This window comes from Pseudonaja textilis, chromosome 2 (genome assembly GCF_049901715.1).
Source record: "Pseudonaja textilis isolate UNSWEBS1 chromosome 2, rPseTex1.2, whole genome shotgun sequence".
In the NCBI taxonomy this organism is placed as follows: Eukaryota; Metazoa; Chordata; class Lepidosauria; order Squamata; family Elapidae; genus Pseudonaja; species Pseudonaja textilis.
The window spans coordinates 241,220,037-241,241,421 of record NC_141991.1 but is presented as its reverse complement, the minus strand read 5'-3'; the positions used below and the strand labels follow the sequence as shown (position 1 = coordinate 241,241,421).

The 21,385-nt window shown below is 42.6% G+C and overlaps 1 protein-coding gene across 12 annotated transcripts in view; it reads left to right on the top strand.

The window, feature by feature from the left end:
• The window catches only part of NEDD4L (NEDD4 like E3 ubiquitin protein ligase), a 301,315-nt gene that overhangs the window by 114,986 nt on the left and 164,944 nt on the right, over nt 1–21,385 (top strand). The window contains exon 1 of one of the 12 annotated variants that reach the window (XM_087927434.1): nt 15,349–15,468. The exons of the other annotated variants lie outside the window; for them this stretch is intronic. The gene's annotated coding sequence lies outside the window, so the exon portion shown is untranslated. Of the gene's footprint in view, nt 1–15,348; nt 15,469–21,385 lie in introns of those variants that run through there. 12 annotated transcript variants of the gene reach the window in all.

The following is a 21,385-nucleotide window of genomic DNA, read 5'->3' as shown; positions in this document are numbered from 1 at the left end:
TATTTCTGTAAAGAAACCAAAAATTTCCGGTAGATTAATTCAAGGAATTAAAAAAAAAGAGCCATTGGGCCCACACTTTCAACAGTAATTTTGTCGAAATGGAACAACAGTTTTAAGTTCTAAGAAAACAGATTCTAAAATTAAATAGGGAAAAAAACTTCACCGTGGCAAACACTTCTTCATTCGAACTAGTTACCAAGAAAAAATACTTCCCATTACTGGAAATACTCAAGTGGAGGCTGGGAAACCACCTGTTAATTTAAGTTCCTGCGTTGAGCAGAGAGTTGGAATTAGTAGACTAATTTGCCTCTTTCAGCTCGGCGATTCTATAATATCCAAACAGCATATGTTTTGAAACCAATTTATTTCAGTTTGAGACTTGTTGATGTGAGACGATCATTTTAATTATGTCACTCGAAACCAGTGTCCTGTTTAACCAATACAACGTTTCATCTGTACAGGAATAGCCATTATTTTAAGTACAGATTGCCCAGGATAAGGTGGTAGATAATTATAAGTGACTTACTATACCATTTGTTTTTTACCTAAGGTGTATCGTCACTGGAAAAAAAAAAAGACTTACAACCAGTCCTTGCATTTAAACTGTCGCAGTGTCACATATGGAAAGTCACAAATGGCAATTTTGTGACTCCATGATACTGCAACCATCGTAAATGCACAATGGTTGTATGGTAGACACACAATTGTGATTTGGGCAACCAGTGGTGGGATTCAATTTTTTTTACTACTGTTTCTGTGGATGTGGCTTGGTGGGCGTGGCAGGGGAAGGATACTGTAAAATCTCCAGTCAGAGGTGGTATTTGCTGGTTCTCCGAACTACTCAAAATTTCCGCTACCGTTTCTCCAGAACTGGTCAGAACCTGCTAGATACCACCTCTGCTTACAACCACTGTGCATTTATGATGGTTGCCGTATGCTGGAGTCACAAAATTGCAGTTTGTGACCTTCCCTGCTAGTTTTTGACAAGCAAAGTCAATAGAGAATGTCACCTGATGTCTTCCTTAACTATCATGCCATTTAACAAATGCTCTGGCCCTACTGTGGTCAAGGAGAACCTGTAACTATATTTCCAACCATACTTGTTTGCTTTGCAAAAGCCAGTTCTTTCATAAGAGAGGCCTTGGTGGAGCAGATAAAGCTCATCAAATCCAACTCCCATGTTTCTCCTATGAGAGCAGTAAGTCCTCCTTTGGCTGTTGCACACAATTAACAATCATGTGAGAGCTGCAAAGTCATAAAACGAAGAGTAGGTCTAAGCAAACAAGAGATAGAACCAAGTCCTTTGCTGCTTATCTTATACGCAACTCAGTCCAGGTGTGGAGAAATCAAGGAAGAAGTATTTCAGATAGTTAGAAAGCAGTTCAACTGAATGAACTCACTATAAAAGGAGGGTTATAAATTCCTCTTGCAATTTCAAACGTTCTGTTTCTGCCCCCAGACTAACATTAAGGAGAGCTTCCTTGAAATCCAGGTAGTTCACACTTTCTTGATCTTGTCCAGCTGTGGAAAGGTTTAAATGTGATATGGTTCCTATGATTGTGAAACCTCCATAAAGAGCACGGCTCAAGCACATGTTTTGGCCACAGTTCATTTCTAAATATCTACAAGAAACTCCTGTCTTAAATTTGCTAACCAATGTCAACAAAAGAGAGCTGATTGAGTCAGTAATCTGATTCTAAGATAGGTCTTACACCCTTTCAAGCAAAGTCTGTAGCTCTTGCCAATTACTGTGGCAGTAAATTCTGAATCCTGTGCATTCTCTTAAAAAAAAGTACCTTTTCCGCTCATCCAATTTGCTCACCCAAACATTTGTGTGCTGAATTCATTTTCCTTAGGATTTGGGGCATGGAGCCAAGAGAAATAAGTTAGCAACACCATCCCTTTAGCTCTTTCTGCAAGTACAGAAGGCATTTAGCTTTCATTCCTCCTGTTCCCATACACGTATAATGGAAATTAAGTCATATTTCGGTTCCATCTTACACTGAATTGCAACCTTTCCTTGGAATATTTTGGTACTCCCATGTGAGCCTAAGACATTTCTCAGCAAAAAAGAGCAAGCACTGTCTCCAAGTGAGTGGTGGTGAGATAAAGGATTTTGAATTTTAGGCAAAAATCCAGTAGCTCATTTAAGTTGCCATTCTATTCTAGATCACACTTGCTCAATGTTCCCTTCAGGACAATTGATATTATTTCTCATTGGAAGAAATATTGGTTGTTGGCTCCAGAAAACTTATCAGTGTAAACCAGGCGTCCATAATTACTTTCACCTTGTCTTTGTGTTGGAAAGAAGAACAGCAGGCTGTGCACAACATAATGTTGAATTTACATCGAATAATGTAATTCTTCTTATATAAGCACTTTGTTAGATTTATTTTTTTTCTAGAAAGATGTTAAATGGAAATAGTTTGAGGGATTGAGAGTTTGCACCCAAGGCTTGGGAAGACCAATAGAGCTTCCGGTCCAAAAGTTGGGGATAACAAAATAACATAGTTGGAAGGGACCTTGGAGGTCTTCTAGTCCAATTCCTTGCTCAGGCAGGAAATCTTGTACCATTTCAGACAAGTGGTTGCCCAGTCTCTTCTTAAAAATCTCCAGTGTTGGAGCACTCCCAACATCTGAAGGCAAGTTGTTTCACTAATTCTTTTCACTGGCAGAAAATTTCTCCATAGTACTAGGTTGGTTCTCTCCTTGATTAATTTCCATCCATTGCTTCTTGCACTGCCTTCAAGTGGTTTGGAAAATAGATTGAGCCCTCTTCTTTTTGGCAGCCCATTAGATATGAGAACCATCCTGTCACCCTTAGTCCTTCTTTTCATTAGACTAGGTCAGGGCTCTGCAACCTTAACACTCAAAGAGCCATTTGGACCCGATTCCCACAGAAAAAGAAAACACTGGGAGCCTCAAAACCTGGGTGGGTGTGGCCAACTCAACATCACTCCCCCGTCACATGACATACAACACCCTGCCATGCCCACCCAAGTTTTGTGGCTCTCGGTGTTTTCTGTAGGAAATCTCTCTGTCTCTCTCCCTCCCTCCCTCCCTCTCATTTCTGTTTTTTGTGTTTTACCTTCTCAGACCAGGAGAGGAGTGACTGGGAGGGGAGGGTAAGGGGCGAGGCCAGCCAGTGGTAGGATCACCCAACAGGGAGCCACAGCAGAGGGCCCAAAGAGCCGCATGTGGCTCCAGAGCCATGGATAGCTGACACATGGACTAGACATATCCAATTCCTGCAACTGTTCTTCATAGGTTTTAGCCTCCGGTCCTCTGATTATTTCCTGCTTCTCACTTTCCCTAGTAGTTTTTTGGATGGGAGTACACAAGAGGCATTGTGATGAACATACTGTTGTTGGATCCCTTTTGGAAGTTAAGGAAGCCCTTTTAACATGATGGCAATCCATGTTCTTTCTTCCTTGCTCTCCACGTGTTGTCCTTGGTGCAGTTTATGTTTTATAAACAGTCACTTCAGGGAGTGATGTTATGAGCCCAATTTAGTTAGTGTGCACAATAAGGTTATTTAGAGGGAGAACAGAGTGGTTGCTTACTGTGTTTTATAGGGTTGTTAAAACAATTGGAGTCAGGAGTTTTTAACAAGGGGAATGTATCTGCAGACACGGGGTCTGGATAGTCTACGTTGACTGAAGTATGTGAAGGGACTTTGGGGGACCAGCTTGAATGGCGACATCGATGTAAGATTGACAAGCGGAAAGCCAATCATTTAATTCAATAGTAAACAACCTGAACAATTTAAAATAATCTGGAACTTGCCTAAATCTGATCTATCATGCCAGTGGTAAAAGATTGTGTAAACCAAAACAATTGAAATGCACAATTTTGCCTCCTTTGGTTATTGTATACCATTATATCTCTGTTTCCAAGTTGGATTTTCAGTTCTGAGCGATGTAAATATTTTCATCTAATTCGGAAATATTTATTGGATTGTTTTGATTGTGGAAACCAATTTCCCAGTAACTCTTCTTAGCTTAGAATTAGGTCTGCAATGGCCCAAAAATTTCATTTTAGCACCTGGTCATTGTCATAAGGCATTGGGCTGAGTGGGATTCATTGGATGTATGAAACATTTCAGACTCTGAAATAGTCTCCCTTGGTTGCATAGAACAGCTTAGGATTTCTAGGTACAAATTCCTTTGGGGATGACACTTAGAAATTTAAGGCAACTTTATATGCTAGCTTTGCCTTAGAGAAGAAAGTGCTTTGTTCATACGGTAGGATTTCCTTAACCCAGGGGTGTCAAACTTGTGTCATCACATCGTCATCATGTGACATATCATGACTCCCCCTCCCCTTTCGTTAAACCAAGCATGGGCATGGCCACTGCATGATGCATCTGGCCTGAGAGCCATAAGTTTGACACCCCTGCCTTAACCCATTGAAATGACAGGTACAGCTAGATAGAAATAGGGGGACCACATTTGACAGAAGAAGAGTTGCTTTGGACTTAGTTCAGCCAGAGATATTATAAGTGCAGATGTTAACATCTGAAAGTTTAAAGCAGAGGTCCCCAAACTTGGCAACTTTAAGACTTGTGGACTTCAACTCCTAGAATTCCTCAGCCAGCATAGTCTTAAAGTTGCTAAGTTTGGGGACTCCTGGTTTAAAGGAAATACGTTTACCATACTTTATATATTATCAAACAGTGTGTCAAGCTGTGTAGTTTACTCGTTGGTCTTCAGCACATTATATTTGGGATTGAAGCTGTCTGATTGGATAGTGATGATGTTTGCACCTTTTTCAATTTCAAACCCAAATTAACCATGTTCTCACACCTCCCTTTGATTATGCATCTGGGGCTAGTTTCCTGATCACCAGAATGGAAGTTACCTTCTTCCTTATCATGGATTCCGTTTTTAACTTTTTAAAGATTTCTTTAGCATTGCCCAGGTCGCTAATTGACTCTGTGTGACCTATATGAAAGCAGAACATGTTGTGTACTTCTTTGATTGCTGGTAATTCAGGACATGCTCCAAGGGTAGAACATAGTTGCATTAGGTAGTATTTTTACTAGCTCAGTGGAAATATCCAAACGAGTCTCTTAAAGCAAAACCGTAATGTCAAACAGTTTATTGTCTTAAAGGCATAACTGCTCCTGCCACTAACATATCTCTTTCCTGTGTTCCCATGTCACATTGAAGACATCTGATGTGACATGATGTGTAGTATAATCTCCTCCAGGCAACACCCCCCATAGACCTAGTTTAATTAAGTCTATTGGAATAACCTTCTCCAATGAGAAGCCTTTTGCGTGTGCATGGAAGTTCAACCTCCAGAGTTTTTCAGCCAGAATGCTGAATGCAGGATTCAAATTAAAAGCTTCCCTTTGGGAAAATTGCATTAAAATGTAAACCAGTTGGATTAACCTCTTGATTAATTCTATCATCCTTCTCTACAGTGAAACTTTTTTACAGAGTGTGTGAAGGGGTGCCTGTGCTATTTATACGTATGATCTAATTGATGTAATTTGCATAAGTGTGCAGTGATGTAAAATTATCAAACAGCTAAATATAAAGTTACGTGAATTGTCTAGAGCTTTGGAAACAACCCAATTTGTCTGTGGTTGGTGCAATACGGTCTGAAAAACATTGTCCACTGCATCCCAGTCTCCTAAACAGACATTTGTAAAATCAAAATTTTACTGTACAGGTAATCCTTGACTTATAACTGGCCACTTAGTGAACAAAGTTGTGATGGACCCCAAAATGCTATTTAAAACCCAGATGTGAAGTTCCAACCTACACACACACACACTCTTACTCACTCACATGCTTGGCAACTGGCCCTTTACCATCGTTTGCAGCATTCTGTAGTCGCTTGACTGTGATTTATAACGTCTTTGATTGAAATTGGTATTTACTGCTGTTTGTTTCAAAAATATCTCACAGCGAACAGTAGGTTCAGTTCCTGATCATGTTGTTTAGTTTATGACTGTTCCATTAGCTTAATGATCACAGCTAAAACCACACTTAAAATTTCTTGCAGTCACGTTTAGCGCGGTCCATGTTTGTGACCAGCATGACTTACAAACAAAATTGGGTTTGTTCTATGGTTATTGGTTATGGTTATGGAAACTTTTTGTTGAGACGTGATGCTACGTTAAGGAGAAGCTGCCTTACAACCAGGGATGTGGCTGCTGGAGGTTCGCACGGGTTCGGGAGAGCCCGTATCTAAGATTCTTAGATAGTTCGGAGATTCCCCAAATCCCACTCCTGGCTGGTCCCGCCTGCCCCATTCTTCAGATGCATGCTGCGTCTCTCACATTTAATCTTTTTCATTCTCCCAATTTTGGTGCATTCTGGGAACCTGTTGGGCAATTTTCTTTGCCTGTATCAGTGCTCAGTGTCCTGTATGTTTTCATAAAACATAGGCAACCATTAGATTGACACTTTCCCTGGAGGAAATACGTTGCTTTGAGTTTTCTTTTCCTCTTTCTATGTAGCATTTGGACATTCTGTAAATGTATTTGGATGTTTGACCTGCCAAGGCAGAGGGTGAATTTATAACACAGGTGTGACACTTTTCTTCTTCATTTTCTTTTATTGTGACTGAAGAAAAGAACAGAAACATCCAATCTACTTTGTTGAAAAATCTATAGAAGCATTTAATAAATGACTGGTTTCAAATTCTGATAGTGGATCAATTGTGTCCGTGAGAGTAATTCCTGCTGGATTATTTGTAGCACGCTCAATTTGATTTTGAATGTGACTAAATAGGCCTAAAGTCAGTATAATTCACGTGGGCCTTTGTTGAGTTTGCAGTGACACACATTTAGATTCCTAGTTGTAAGAGCAGCGCTGAAAGTCAAACTAGGATTATTTGACAAATTGCTTTGTGCAGCATGGTTTTAAAAACTGAAAATCGATATAGGTGGCTGCCAGTTTATTCGAGAAAACCCGTATTTCTCCTTATGATATAGAAAATCAGTCTTAGAAAATTTTTAAAAAGTGCAGACGAAATTTTTTTTTTTGATAAACGCTAACAACTGTTGCACGCTTTTGTGTGAGTCTGCATTATTAACATTTTTTTTTATGTGAGGAAATATTAAAATAATATCTCTGGTGTGCAGCTTCAAGGGATCTCTTTTGTCGTTTCATTCTTGTCATTGTTTGGGCAAACCCTCATCATACTATACAGAAGGCCTCACACTCCAAAGCACCTTGGTATAAAAGTGTTCAGTAAACAGATTTACTTGTTTTCCCAAGAGGCTGTTAATTCTGGCTACTCAATTTCTCCTTTCTACCTGTTCTGATGCTAGGAGCCCTACCAATTTGACTTTTACCCCTCACAGGGATCCCTACCTGCCTTTGCTTTCTTGGCTATTATTGTACTTGGTTTGTACAAGAACCATAGGCTACCCAGTATAATTGATAGCCTATGATTGGAGAGAGGCAGGAAGCTCGGTGGGTAAATTTACCTTAGACGGTTCATGGGAAGATAAAACGAGGAGAGATTTCCCCCTGGCTAAAGTTCCTGTGGAAAACAAACACAGTTTGGTGTGGTGGTTAAGGCATCGGGATAGAAACTAGGAATTTGTGAGTTCTTGTCTCCCCTTGGGCATGAAGTCAACTGGGTGACCTTGGGCGGACCATGCACGCTCAGCCCTGAGAAGGAAACTATGGCAAACCACTTCCAAGAAACCTTGCCAGGAAAAATTCAGGGACTAGTCCGTCACTAGGAGTCCAAAACGGACTCAAAGATGCCAAAAATGAGAGAGAAGAAATACATACTTACAACTCATGCAACATACCTTTCTTTTATTATGGCATACCTCTGCAAGTAGATGCCTCTAGAGCGGGGGTCTCAAACACAATTTACCTGGGGGCCGCTGGAGGCAGAGTCTGGGTGAGGCTGGGCCACATAATATTATACTTTATATTATACTTTATATTTATATTATACACTAATATTATACTTGCATATCACGGTGGGGGCCACAGGATATCGTCCTGCGGGCCGCAATTGGCCCGCGGGCCGCGAGAATGAGACCTCTGCTCTAGAGCAAGGACCTTCAAACTTGGCAGCTTTAAGACTTCTGGACTTCAACTCCCAGAATTCCTCCTCCAGTCATGCTAGCTCGGGAATTCTGGGAGTTGAAGCCTACAAGTCTTAAACTTGCCAAGTTTGAAGATCTTTGCTCTAGAGTAAGATCTGATTTATAAAGTTTACGCCCTTGCAAACGGTGAATATCTTGGGCATCTTGTCTGTCAGCCGATCAGTGAATTGGATCTCCATCTTTCCGCAGAAAGTCTGCACATTATTATGCTTCCAGAGCCATTCCCTAGGAATGGACGGGGGTTGGTGGGGGTGAAATTCATTTCTTTCATTAGGGTTGCATTCAGATGCAAACGAAATGCATTTTGTCCTCTGTTCCTTACAGGTTTTGCATTTTTGGATCAGTGCACAGCCTGAAATTTGCTTGCCTTTTGAAATTCACGGTTCTCTGAATTTTCAGAATGCGGTTCAGCAATAATGATTAGCGACTTATATAAGGTGGTGGTGGGGTTGAAGGGGAGAAAAAAAACCCAAAATGCTTGGATTCACGAGAATTACCATAAAAAAAGCACGGTACCGGCAAAAATAGGTTTGCAAAAGGCTGTAGGTGCGGAGGCAAAACTGGAAACAAACCTGCCCATATTTGGAAACATTTGCATCCAATTTGCATGCAGACATGCAAATGAGCGTGTGAACTTTGTGAGGGAGAAAGGCTGCTCCCCAGCCCAGCCAAACCGAGGTATCTTTAGAAGAATGTGAAACTCAGGAAACCTGAAATTTTCTCACACGTTTATTGCTTCCATTCAAAGGAATTGGATTTTGTTCTCTTTCCTGGATGGAACAAGGAAATGCTTTTTTGCTTCCCCTGAATTGTGTTTTGTGTGTCTGTGTGTGTGTGTGTCTAGAACTGTGTGGAGATATGCACAGATTGTACCTGGGCTTCTCTCTGCTGCTCATTCTCATGCATGCACCAACAGATGTTGCCCTTCGGGTCTCACTTGGCACCTGTAACAGCCCAAGGCCTAATGCAGTGATGGCTAACTTCTTCCACGTTGTGTGCCAAAAGCGTGCCCAGGGGTGGGATTCTACCAATTCGCACCTATTCGCTAGAACCGGTTGTTAACATACTAAGCAGTTTGGAGAACGGTTGTTAGAAGAAATTACTGAGCTAATCCTGTAAGGAAGGCAGGAAGGAAACATTCTGGTGTTGCTTACAGAAACTGCCTCTCCGTTAACCCTTATTACATTCTTGGCAGGACTAGACGTCCTGTCTCAGGAACTCCTCTGGAGTTTTTTTCCCTTCCTTTGCTGGTACTTTGCTTGTGTGGAGTGACCATTCAAAGTAACAATGGCACTGAAAAAAGTGACTTATGACCATTTTTCACACTTACGACTGTTGCAGCATCTCCACAGTCATGAGAGGCCAGGCAAGGAGATGAGTGCCTTGATGTGAGTGATATTGAGTTGGCGAAGCCCAGCCAGTCACATGACCACCAAGCCATGCCCACCAATGAAGCCACGCCCACAGAACCAGTTGTTATAAAATTTGAATCCCACCCCTGAGCGCGCCCGTGTGCATGCTTGTATGCCTGCACCCATGATGCAATGCGCGTATAACTCCCCAGTCCCCCTGTACATGCACGCATGACCTCCCCACATCGCACGCCTCTGCATATGTGCACACAACCCACTGCATGCCTCTGCACATGCGTCTCCCACACACACGTCTCTCCCTCTGCATGCACGGCAGATACCCAACAATTATCTGGCTGGAGGGGCACATGCATGCGCAGTGAGGCTCTTCCAGGTGACCTCTCACATGCCGGCAGAAATGGCTCTGCGTGCCACTGTGGACAGCCACTTGTCTGAGATGCTATAGGTTCTTCTTCTGCTTGAGCAGGAGGCTGGACTAGAAGACCTCCGACGTCCCTTCCAGCTCTATTCTGATCGATAGACTAATAATCTTAATAATGGTATTGTTCACTTCGTAACCATGGTGACTTGCTTAACAACCATGGCAAAAAGGTAATAAAAGAGGGCACAACTCACTTAAAGACTGCTTTGCTTAGCAGTGGGCGTTGTGGTCATAAGGAGTATCAGTATTTCTCCAGTGCTGGTTTGGATTTAAATCTGGCTCGCTCTTTGGGATAGAATAGAACAGAATAACAGAGTTGGAAGGGGCCTTGGAGGTCTTCTAGTCCAACCCCCTGCTTAGGCAGGAAACCCTACACCACTTCAGACAAATGGTTATCTAATCTCTTCTTTAAAACTTCCGGTGTTGGAGCATTTACAACTTCTGGAGGCAAGTTGTCCCACTGGTTAATTGTTCCAGCAATCAGGAAATTTCTTTTTAGTTCTAGATTTAGTTTAGTTCCTTGGTTAGTTTCCACCCATTGCTTCTTGTCCTGATGAAAAGGCTCGTGATCAAGAATTTTTTTTTTTTTAAGGAACTCAGGAATACTTAGAGCTCAGCACGATGTGTGGCTCCTCCTTGGGAGATAAGGAGGTAAAAAGAGGGCCCCCTTTTCTTTATCATCATGGAGTGGAGGCGCACCATCTGTTATTTCGATGCAGCAGGGAGCTTGGAGTTTGCCACAGCCTATTTCGTCTCATTATGATGTATGCTCATGCCAGAGTTACCATGGGAGCGTGGGGGGTGGGAGAGAAAGCTCTACTCTTAATTGTTAAACGTCCCTGCCTCTTTCTGCACACACTTGCTGACATCTGTGAATTGGATTTCACAGATTTTATATCACCCTCTCCCCTCCGTTTTCCCTCTGTTTATAATTTCAAGGGTTCTGCAGTAGTTTTCTGGGCTTTGATGAACAGAGGTGCTCTGTAGCACAGCTGTTCTTAAGGACAAAATGCTCAACAGATAACAGATAATCAGAGTTGAAAGGGACCTTGTAGGTCATCTAGTCCAATCCCCCCCCCGCCCAAGCGGGAGACCCTACTCCATTTCTGACAAATGGCAGTCCAGTCCCTTCTTGAAGGTCTCAAGTGATGAAGCTCCCACAACTTCTGAAGGCAAGCTGTTCCATTGGTTGATTGTTCTCACTGTCAGAAAGTTTCTCCTTATTTCCAGGTTGAATCTCTCCTTGATCAGTTTCCCTCCATTATTCCTTGTCTGGCCTTTGGGTGCTTTAGAAAATAGCTTGACCCCTTCCTCCTCTCTGTGGCATCCCCTCAAATGTTGGAAGACTGCTATCATGTCTCCCCTGGTCCTTCTCTTCATTAGACTAGCCAACCCCAGTTCCTGCAACCGTTCTTCATAGGTTTTAGTCCCCAGTCCCCTCATCATCCTGGTTGCTCTTCTCTGCACTTTTTCTAGTCTCAACAACTTTTTTATAATGTGGTGGCCAAAAGTGGATGCAGTACTCTAGGTGTGGTCTTACTAATTCTGTGAGTTTATTTATTTGTTTTACTTATTTATTTATTTAAAATGAATGTGTATAGGTGCCCAACTCACCCACCGTGACTCTGGGTGGCATTCGGCATTAAACAACGTTGGGTTTCATGATTTAAGAATATCTTAGATTTTTCTTTTTTCTTTTTCCCACTACTTCTGAATCCTGGTTTAATCATATATAAGTTGCAAGCGAAAATGATGAATCCAATAAAAGGGGTTATTTTCCACTTCGGCTCATTCTAGATAAAGAGATTCTTGGAGAATTGAAATGCTGAGTTGCTCTCTTTGAGCAAAGGAGGTTCGTTCCTCTTCTTTTTCCTCTGTTCCTTTAGAAATGTCCAAGACTTTTCTTTTTCTTTCTCCCAGAAAAATACATAGCAATAGCACTTATATTTAGATAGCGCTCCGTGCAGCTTTACAGCATTCTCTAAGCAGTTTACAGAGTCAGCCTACTGCCCCCCAGTAATCTGGATCCTCATTTTACCAACCTCAGAATGATGGAAGGCTGAGTGAACTCTGAGCTGTGGGCAGAGTTAGCCAGCAATACTGCATCCTAATCATTGTGCCATGGCTCTTTCGAGGGACAATTAAGTTTTGAAATTAAAGGTGATAGAGATGAATCTGGATTCTACATGTCCCCAATTTTTCTGGGATTTTGAGTATGGTGTGAGCCTTGAAAGGCAGGTTGTTCTTTTACAAAATAGTTTTTATATACTATTTTATATATAGTTTTTATACATGAAGTGCCCATTTTCTTCCCTGTCATCCTGCTTACTCCATCCTTCTCTCTTTGTCTTCTCTTTGTCTAGGGCAGAGCTCTCCAAACTTAGCAACTTTTAAGACTTGCGTACTTCAACTCCCAGAATTCTGGCAGTTGAAGTCTACAAGTCTTAAAGTTGCCAAGTTTGGGGACCCCTGATCTAGGGCCAGGGGGCAGATAGAACTCAGCTTGAAATGATGCACTGAATTGCACCTGCCCATCATTTTCCCCAGAAAGACTAGGGATTTTTTTCTAAGACGACAGCCATTTCGTTTCAAGTAATCATTTTTTCCCACTCCAAATTAAAAAGATCCAAAAGGCAAATGGGTCAGGAAACCTCGCAGACCGTGCTAGAAAGCAGCAGGAGACCGTGAGTTCTAGTTCCACCTTAGGCCTGAAAGCCAGCTGGGTGACTTTGGACTAGTCACGTTCTCTCAGCCCAGCCGACCTCACAGGGTTGGGTTTTGGGTTTTTTTGTGGTTGAAAACAGGAGGAAGAAGCTATGCTGGATAGGTACAACTCTTTAATTTTTTTTGTAAAAATAATCAAGATGGCATGCAGATAGATAGATAGATAGATAGATAGATAGATAGATAGATAGATAGATAGATAGATAGATAGATAATAAATAATGCTACCCAGTGGTGGGATTCAATTTTTTTTATGTCCGGTTCTGTGGGTGTGGCATGGTGGGCATGGCAGGGAAGGTTACTGTAAAATATCCATTCCCTCCCCACTCCTCTAACCTGCTTTCCAGCTCCGTTCTCCTGTGCAGGGCAACAAAAGAAGACCCAGCCAATCAGCTGAGACTCGGGAGGCAGAGAATAGATGGGGCAGGGCCAGTCAGAGGTGGGATTGGACGGCTCTCTGAACTACTCAAAATTTCTACTACCAGTTCTCCAGAACTAGTGAACCTGCTGAATACCACCTCTGGTGTTGCCCTATTTACCACTCCAGGACCAGTTGTAGAGTAACGGTGAATACAGCTGACTAGAAGTGGGTGGTAAGGGGAGAGGGGCATTCTCGTTTATCCTCAAGATGGCCGCTCTCTGATTCTGGGGCAGCCGTTCTCTCTTAGCCCAACTTCCCAAGATGGATGTGATAGATACAATAGGAGGGACATCGTGAATCACTTTCTTTTGCTCCTAAATGAAAGGTGGGATGGGAAGGCAATGAGCAGACAAATCAATAAGCCCATTTGCTGAAGCTCTTTGACCTCCGTTATACTTCCTCTTACTTGTGAATCTATATGGACTTATGCCCACAGTAAGTTCACAATAAGCCCAGAATCCAGGCATGTTAAATCACCTTGTGAATGAGCACATACTTTGTGCTGTTTCCTCTTGCTCTGCTTTCTCTTGGGAGGCAAAGTTCTGCATTACGGCCAGCCAGGGTTATGCTTCATGGTGCTCCAATAAGCCAAGAACAAACTTTCTTTCAGTATTGCTTAATTCCTCGGGGTATGAAAGATCAGTTCTTGATTTGAACATTATGCCACAAGTCTATTTAATTGATCCATGTGCAAACAACAAGGTTGCACATACCATCCCATTCTCTATACACCAGTGTGTTTGCCTTCAGTAATGTACAGATGGCAGCCAGTGGCAGCCAGCCAGCGTCTTTCTCTACCTTCATAAATCGTCTGTGCCTTACTGGAAAGGTTTTGTAGGGAATCTCCTTTAATCATGGCTCAGTTCTGAGTACAGTTGTCACCCACGTCTCTGCAGGAGGTATCTGGGTATCTGTTACCATGTTATAACCTCCACGTCACAACCACCTTGAAATGTAGATTTGTCATAGAGCGTGAAGATCCCCAAATTCATACGCTAACACACTGTTACTCAACCTTGACAATGTTGCAAGATATGTGGATTTGAATTACCAGAATTCCCCAGCCAACATATTGGGATTTCCAGTCCACATATAGGCAATTCTTGACTTAGGATTGTGTTAGCAATAGCAATAGCACTTAGACTTATACACCGCTTCACAGGGCTTTACAGCCCTCTCTTAGCGGTTTACAGCCTACTGCCCCCAACAATTTGGGTTCCCATTTTATCCACCTTGGAAGGATGGAAGGCTGAGTCAACCTTGAGCCTGGTGAGATTTGAACTGCCAACTTGCACGCAGTCTGCCGGCAGTCATCAGAAGTAGCCTGCAGTACTGTATTCTAACCACTGCGTCACCGTGGCTCATGGCAATGGTTGTAAGTCATGGTGGTTTTTAAGTGAGGCACTCTTGTTATTGCCTCACTTAGTGACTATAATCCATTCTATCCCGCTTTGTGTCTTGGGGTGGAGGAGGATATCATGGAAGGCCCACACCAGAGGTGGTATTCTGGAGAACCGTTAGAGGAAATTTTGAGTAGTTTGGAGAACCAGCAAATGCCATCTTGGACTGGCCCCGCCCCCCATCTATTCTCTGCCTTCCCAGTCGCAGCTGATCGGCTGGGTCTTCTTTTGTTGCCCTGCACAGGAGAACGGAGCTGGAAAGCAGGTTAGTGGGGTGGAGAGGGAATGGGGATTTTGCAGTAGCCTTCCCCTGCCACACCCACCAAGTCATACCCAAAGAACCGGTAGTAAAAAAAAATCGAATCCCACCACTGCTCCCCACCCCATTAACCTTCTTTCCATCTCCGTTCTCCTGTGCAGGGCAACAAAAGAAGACCCAACCGATCAGCTGGGACACGGGAGGCAGAGAAGAGATGGGGGCAGGGGCAGTCAGAGGTGGTATTTGCCGGTTCTCCGAATTACTCAAAATCTCCGCTACCGGTTCTCCAGTACTGGTCAGAACCTGCTGAAGACCACCTCTGCTTTCAACCCTGGAAGACTTTCTCCTGCCTCCTGTCCCTTCTGGTGTTTCCTTTTGTTCCAGCTTGCTCTGGCTCTGTGGCTGGAGGGTTTTTAGAGAAGTGCTTGCCGAGGGCGCCCAGTTGGGGAAGTCTGGCTGTAAATTACTACCTTGTCTGGTGGAGGCAGCAAAAGGTGCGGCCCGATCTGTGTTTGCTTAAAAGCCTCCTTCACACAGACGGGCATTGCTGTCTTCCCTGTGAGTCATCCTCATTATAGCTTGCAGCTCCTTGAATTCCAGCTCAGCAGCGCGAGGGAGTCTTGGAAGATTTCTAAGAGAGTGGCGGAGGTGTGCCTTCTGTCCTTTAGTGCCTAAAAAGGAACCTACATAAGGAAGTTGTTTGGAAGGATCTCCTTCCCAGCTGGGAGAGGAAGGCAGCTGCACGGCTCCTGGATCCAGGGTAGCTCTGGGTGGAAGGAGGAAGGTAAGCAGAAAGAAAAAAAGATACCCTTCAGATCCCTTCTCTCCATACGGAGAATCTGCACTGCATTCATTGCCTGTTTCCACCTTGTGCTGCAGGCCTGCTGCTGTGCTCCTCCGTAGAAGCAAGTGTGTTGCTGTTTACTCCCTTGTTAGCAATGTGGTATTTGTCTCTTTAGACGGGTACTCGATATCTAATTAACGTAGGCCGCAAGAGAGGTTTGGAGAGCAGAAAATGGATCCGTGGAACTAACTGCTGGGGATTGATGGTGATGCAAAGGTTTAAAGAGAGAAGCTAAAGGGATTCCTCTTAACAGGGCAGCCTGTCTGTTCTCCCTTTTCTACTTCCTGTTTTATGTATTGTTCATTCTTCCTCTTGTGGATCTCCAAAGAATTGCTTAACTAGGAAGCCCTGGCGACGCTGCACACACCTTCGGTGGTCCTTCAGCATCCGTCCCCTTCTGGTGGGGTTGCCCTAACTTTGATTATGTTTATAAAACAGCCAGTTTTGCTACCTGTAGGCCTCTTTAAAGCCATCTGGTAATCTGTTTAAATTATCAATCCGGTGGCCGCATTATACAAATAAAATAAGTGACTCAGTTTAAGAAGTTATATAATGAAAAACTTGTTTCTTTGCTTGGGACTTCCTGCTAGGTAGCGTTACAGGAAGATAAGGCAAGTTGTTCTTCTGAAAAGAATAATGTTCATTCTGTCTGCTTTTGTTGGTGTCTCTCTTCCATCCTATAGCTAATTTACTTTGTGTTTAAAATGACCTCTGGTCATTTTAAAATGACTTTGTGTCCCCTTGTGGTTCAGTAATCTCTTGCTGAAATGCTGTGTAAAAATGAGATTCCAAAGAGAATTATCACCTTTATATTGTTTACAGCATTTGGAAAATACTTTATTCTTTTCCCTTTTTAATTGATAATCTTGGGTTTACCTTTCCTCTTTGTCCATGTTCTGCTTCAACCCACCAGGCATTACGGTTGAGCTTTGGACCGCTGTTTTTTGGCCAAATATTATATGTAGATTAGATTTGATCGTTCAGTCCAGGCTGTTAAGTCTTTTTTGCCTACAACCACTGTGAGTTCCGGAAATTGTAATCTGGAGGTTCAAAGTGAATGCTTAAACGGAACAAGTTACTGCACTAGGTACTTGGATAAACAACCTGGACTATTTTTATGCTGATAGATATCTACACTTTTGAACATTTCAACACCCATGTTTCTATTTTGGGAGAAGCCACACCCAGGAAGAATAAAAGGACCAAATGTTTTAGTTCTTCCTGTTCAAAATACTGGTTGGCCTCTGTTAGGAAGACCATGCAGGATTATTGAAAGACAAAATGTGAATTCAACATCAGTCAAGATACACGGGCATTATTTCTGAAAACTAGTAAGCTGAATGTCCGGTATGAAGGAGGGATCCAAACATTTAGAAATCAGGATTTTTCTGTTAACGAATTCATTGTCATCAGATTTTCCAACTTTTAAACCACGAGTCTCCAACTTTGGCAATTTTACGCCTTGTGAACTTCAACTCCAAGAATTCCTCAGCCACTGGCAGGAGAATTATGGGAAGCCCACAAGTCTTAAAAGTTGTCAAGGTTGGAGTCCGCTGCTTTAAACTGTTTAAATGCAGGACTCCGTAAGCCCTTTCAATCAGATCTTGAGAAGTATACATTTGTACCAATCCATAATTTGAGTTAAAAATAAACAAAGAAAAATATATCGGCAGCATGATCGGAAATAATAAGAAAGAAATTGAAAGATCATGGCATAAACTAGCTGTGACAGTCCTCGTGCTTATCGATACACTGGGTGCCCTATCAAAAATTATTGGATGACACTTAGAAAATCTGGGTATTGACAAAATTTTGCAACTATCAGTTGCAAAAGGCCACAGATCTTGCTTGGATCTGTTCCAATACATTATGATATCTTAGGTTCTTGGAAAGAATCTGATGTGTGTGAAAGCCAACATCAGCCAAAAAAATAAGCAGCTATGACTTCACATGTGTGTATAATATAATAAAATCCGAGCTTGCTGTTGATGTATTTTTAATATTATTGTTATAAAAATATCTCTCCGAAACTATCATTAAAACTGAAACATTCAAAAGAATTGGACTAACAATTGAAAATTGGCAGTAGCACTTAGACTTATGTACAGCTCCATAGTGCTTTACAGCATTCTCTCAGCCTGTGATGGTGAACCTATGGCATGTGTGCTAGAATTGGCACGCAGAGCCACTTCTGCCGGCATATGAGAGGTTGCCTGGAAGAGCCCTACTGCGCATGCACTGCTGCCTGACAGCTGATTGTCAGGTATCTGGTGTGCATGCGTAGGGGCGGGGGTGTGGGAGACACGCATGCATGCGCAGAGATGCGTAGCACCTGCAGGGGGTCACACATGCAGATGTGCAAGGGGATTGAGGGGGGGGCAGCACGGGAGCCGAAAAAGGTTAGCTACCACTGCCCTAAGCTGTTCACGAATGTGAACATATTGGCCACAACCATTTGGGTCCTCATTTTACCGTCCTCAGAAGGATGGAAGGCTGAGTCAAACTTGAGCTGATCAGGATGAAACTCCACAATTCACCATGCACAAACCAGGAATCTGATCATTTTAAACAAAAAAAAACCCCACCCACATCATTTTGCAAAAGAATACTCATAACAAGCCATGGACAACCAAGTCTTTACAGTCTTTCTTAAAGTTGGGAGATAGGGGGCCATTTGAACATCTGGAGAGTTATTATAGGTAGTTAATCATTCATTTATTGACTGTTCACAGTTACAACAGCAGTGGAAAAAAATGACTTATGACTATTTTTCACATTTATGACTGTTGCAGCATCCCGATGGTCATGTGATAAAAATTTGGATGCTTGACAACTGGCACACATATTGATGATGTTTGCGGTGTCCTGGGATCATGTGATCACCTTTTGCGACCTTCTGACAAGCAAAGTCCATGGGGAAGCCAGATTCACTTAACAACTTTGTGACTAACTTAGCAACCGAAGTGATTCACTTAACAACTGTGGCTAGAAAAGTCGTAAAATGGGGGCAAAATTCACTTAACAGCTGTCTTGTTTAACAGCAAAAATGTTGAGCTCATTTGTAAGTCGAAGACTACCAGCATTCCAAAGAGAGGGGAAATTACCAGAAATGCATGCTTCTATGAATGACTCTAATTGAGAGAACATGAAGAACATGTGCTGTATTGGGTCTTATATTGCTGGGAGATGTTGGTCCCAAGATACTTAGGCCCTTAACCGTGAAAAGATGACAACGAGCACATTGAATCCTCCTCCCCCAAGAAAGACGGAGGTCAACCATAGGACATTCTCTCTTTCCTCCTCAGTGCATTTCCTTGCTCATCGGAATCATTCAGAGGCCTCAAACCTCCAGTCTGCAGTTTGAACAGTTCTCCCCTATCAGGATAAAGCAGGTACCAGGATCACTACAGATTGTAGCAATGACAAAGAAGGAAATAGGATGAAGGAAGTCAGCCCTCAGGCACCTTACTTCTGACCTTACAAACTACCACTTCTCCTCCTCCTCCTCTTCCTTTTCCTCCTCCTCCTCGTCCTCTTCTGAAGATGGGATATTATTTCCATGTTCCTGAGGCTTTGGGGTTTGGGTATCTCAGGAAGGCATTCCAGCAAGGGATTGGAGGCAAGTTTTTGTAGATTTACATGCCGAGCAGCTTTCAATTGTTGGGCTGTTGTCAGCTTTGTGAGGTAGTTCAGACAAGAAGCACGCCCAGATGGACTAATTTTACTTCATTGTAAGGATAAGTTAACAGAGTTTTTTGCCAGACTGAAAGTATTCCTCCCTTCCTCTCTTTTTAGTCACTGGAAAACTAGGGAAGGTTTTGAATATTGTCCAGATTCCCAGAAGGCAGGGAATGTCTTCCATCAAATTTTCCCCTTGAGCTGCATCTTATCAGAAGGCTGCTATTCTGTGGGCCTTCCTCCTGTCTCCCAAGGTCATTCCTATATACTATTACCACTGCGGATGAGGGAAACTATAGATTGGCATCTATATAGACAGCACCTGTATTGACAGGAAAGTTTAAGGTTCAGAAATTAGCCATAAGCTAATTAAGGTGGAAGGAGAGGAGGTCTTATTGGATGAGGGGAGCAAGAGGTCATTTTCCATCAGAAGCTAAAAAGTGTATTTTTCATTAACCGGTTTTCAGATAAAACAGCATGACTACCTTTTGCCTGTGGAACTCCCAGTCACAGTATTGTAACCCTTTAACAGTTTCCACCAATCATAGCCCTGCCTTAAAAAAAAACACCTCAGTAACTTGGTTTCATTATATGAGCGTGATGGGGTTAATATATTTCATAATACATTGCACAGGAAAGTTCCCCTGAAAATTGTCATTTCAATCATCATCATTGTCATTTATTATATTTGCTCAATGGTAATATTCTCCAGACAAGTCAATCTATTCCCCCCACCCAAATAAACAGTATTAAAACAATAGGAAAATTATAGTGAGAGCATCACATACTGTAACTGTGTTTACACAGTTTCCAAATTCATTACAAAAAACCTGAAGTTCTAAAATAACTGAAGTAGTTCATAAAAAGGCTGAGAAAATGAAAGCCTCCATCTGGTACCTTCCCCCAAAACAATGTAGGCTTCAGGTGTGCCTCTCTGCAGAATAGGTTCTAAAGGTGGAACAGCACTTAGTTCTTTGGCAGTCATCTGCCTTGCCTCATTGGCCCTCATTCCTGAAAGAGGATCTCACTTGCATATTTTAGGTAAATTGCAGTTGCCCAAATATGGAAGCAGTTGCTTATCCAGAGAGCTTGACCCAAAACATTTTAAGTCTTTATAGGTGTCAGCCAGAATTGGGTCTCAAAGCAGTAAAGCACAGTGGTGGGTTTCAAAAAAATTTTTCCTACTGGTTCGGTGTGAGCGCTCGGTTTGCGTGGACACAGCATTTGCAACTCACCTTCTGCTGCAAGGTCTGTGTGTAAAACAGCTGACTCGCGGCACTCTGCTGTGCCATGCGAAGCAGCTGAGGTTGAAAAGCAGGAAATAAAGGTCAGTATAGAGCTAGGGTAGGTGGGAGGGCCCAGGAGCTAATCATCGGAGCCAAGCAGTTTGGCCGAACCGGTAAAATACCACCACTGGTATGGCAGCCGTCAAAGTACAGACAAAATAAAGTAATCCCAAAGGTGTTTTTCAAGAGGCAACTGAACGTTCTTGCTTTCCTTTGAAGACATTTCACTTCTCATCTTGGATGAGAAACACTTTTGGGACAACCATGACCTGGATGACTGAGAATCTCCATGGACAAAATAAAGGACTGCATTGGTCAGTGGTGAACAGTCTAATATCGCTGCCCTGTTCTGGAGTAATTGAAATATTAGGACCATTTTTGAAGTTTCACACTTTAGCATTGCTACAGTAAGACTATCACTGTCTATGTATATAGACCTAAAATCATGGCCAAGGAGGCCTTTGCGCAACTGTGGGTTGTGCATCAGTTGTGCCCTTTCCTCGACCAACCGGCCTTGCTCAGTTACCCCCACATCCTAATCACCTCTCATTTTCACTTTGCAATACGATCTATAGCAGGGGTGTCAAACTGGCAGCCTGCAGGCCGGATATGTCATGTGCAGGCCACATTTACCCTGGCTCCACAAAGGTTTTAAAAAAACCCATCGTGATACATCACGATACGTCACGTGATGCGATTGAGTTTGACACCTGTGGTCTACATGGAACGACTTAAAAGGTATCTGGAGGTTCAATTTGCTTGAAAATGCAGCATCCCACTTTGTTTTGTCACAAGTCTAGATATTTGTACACAATGTCACCTCACAGGAGCTGCATTGGTTGCTGATTTGCTTCCAGGTCCGATTAAAGATGACGATGGTCACCTTTAAAAGT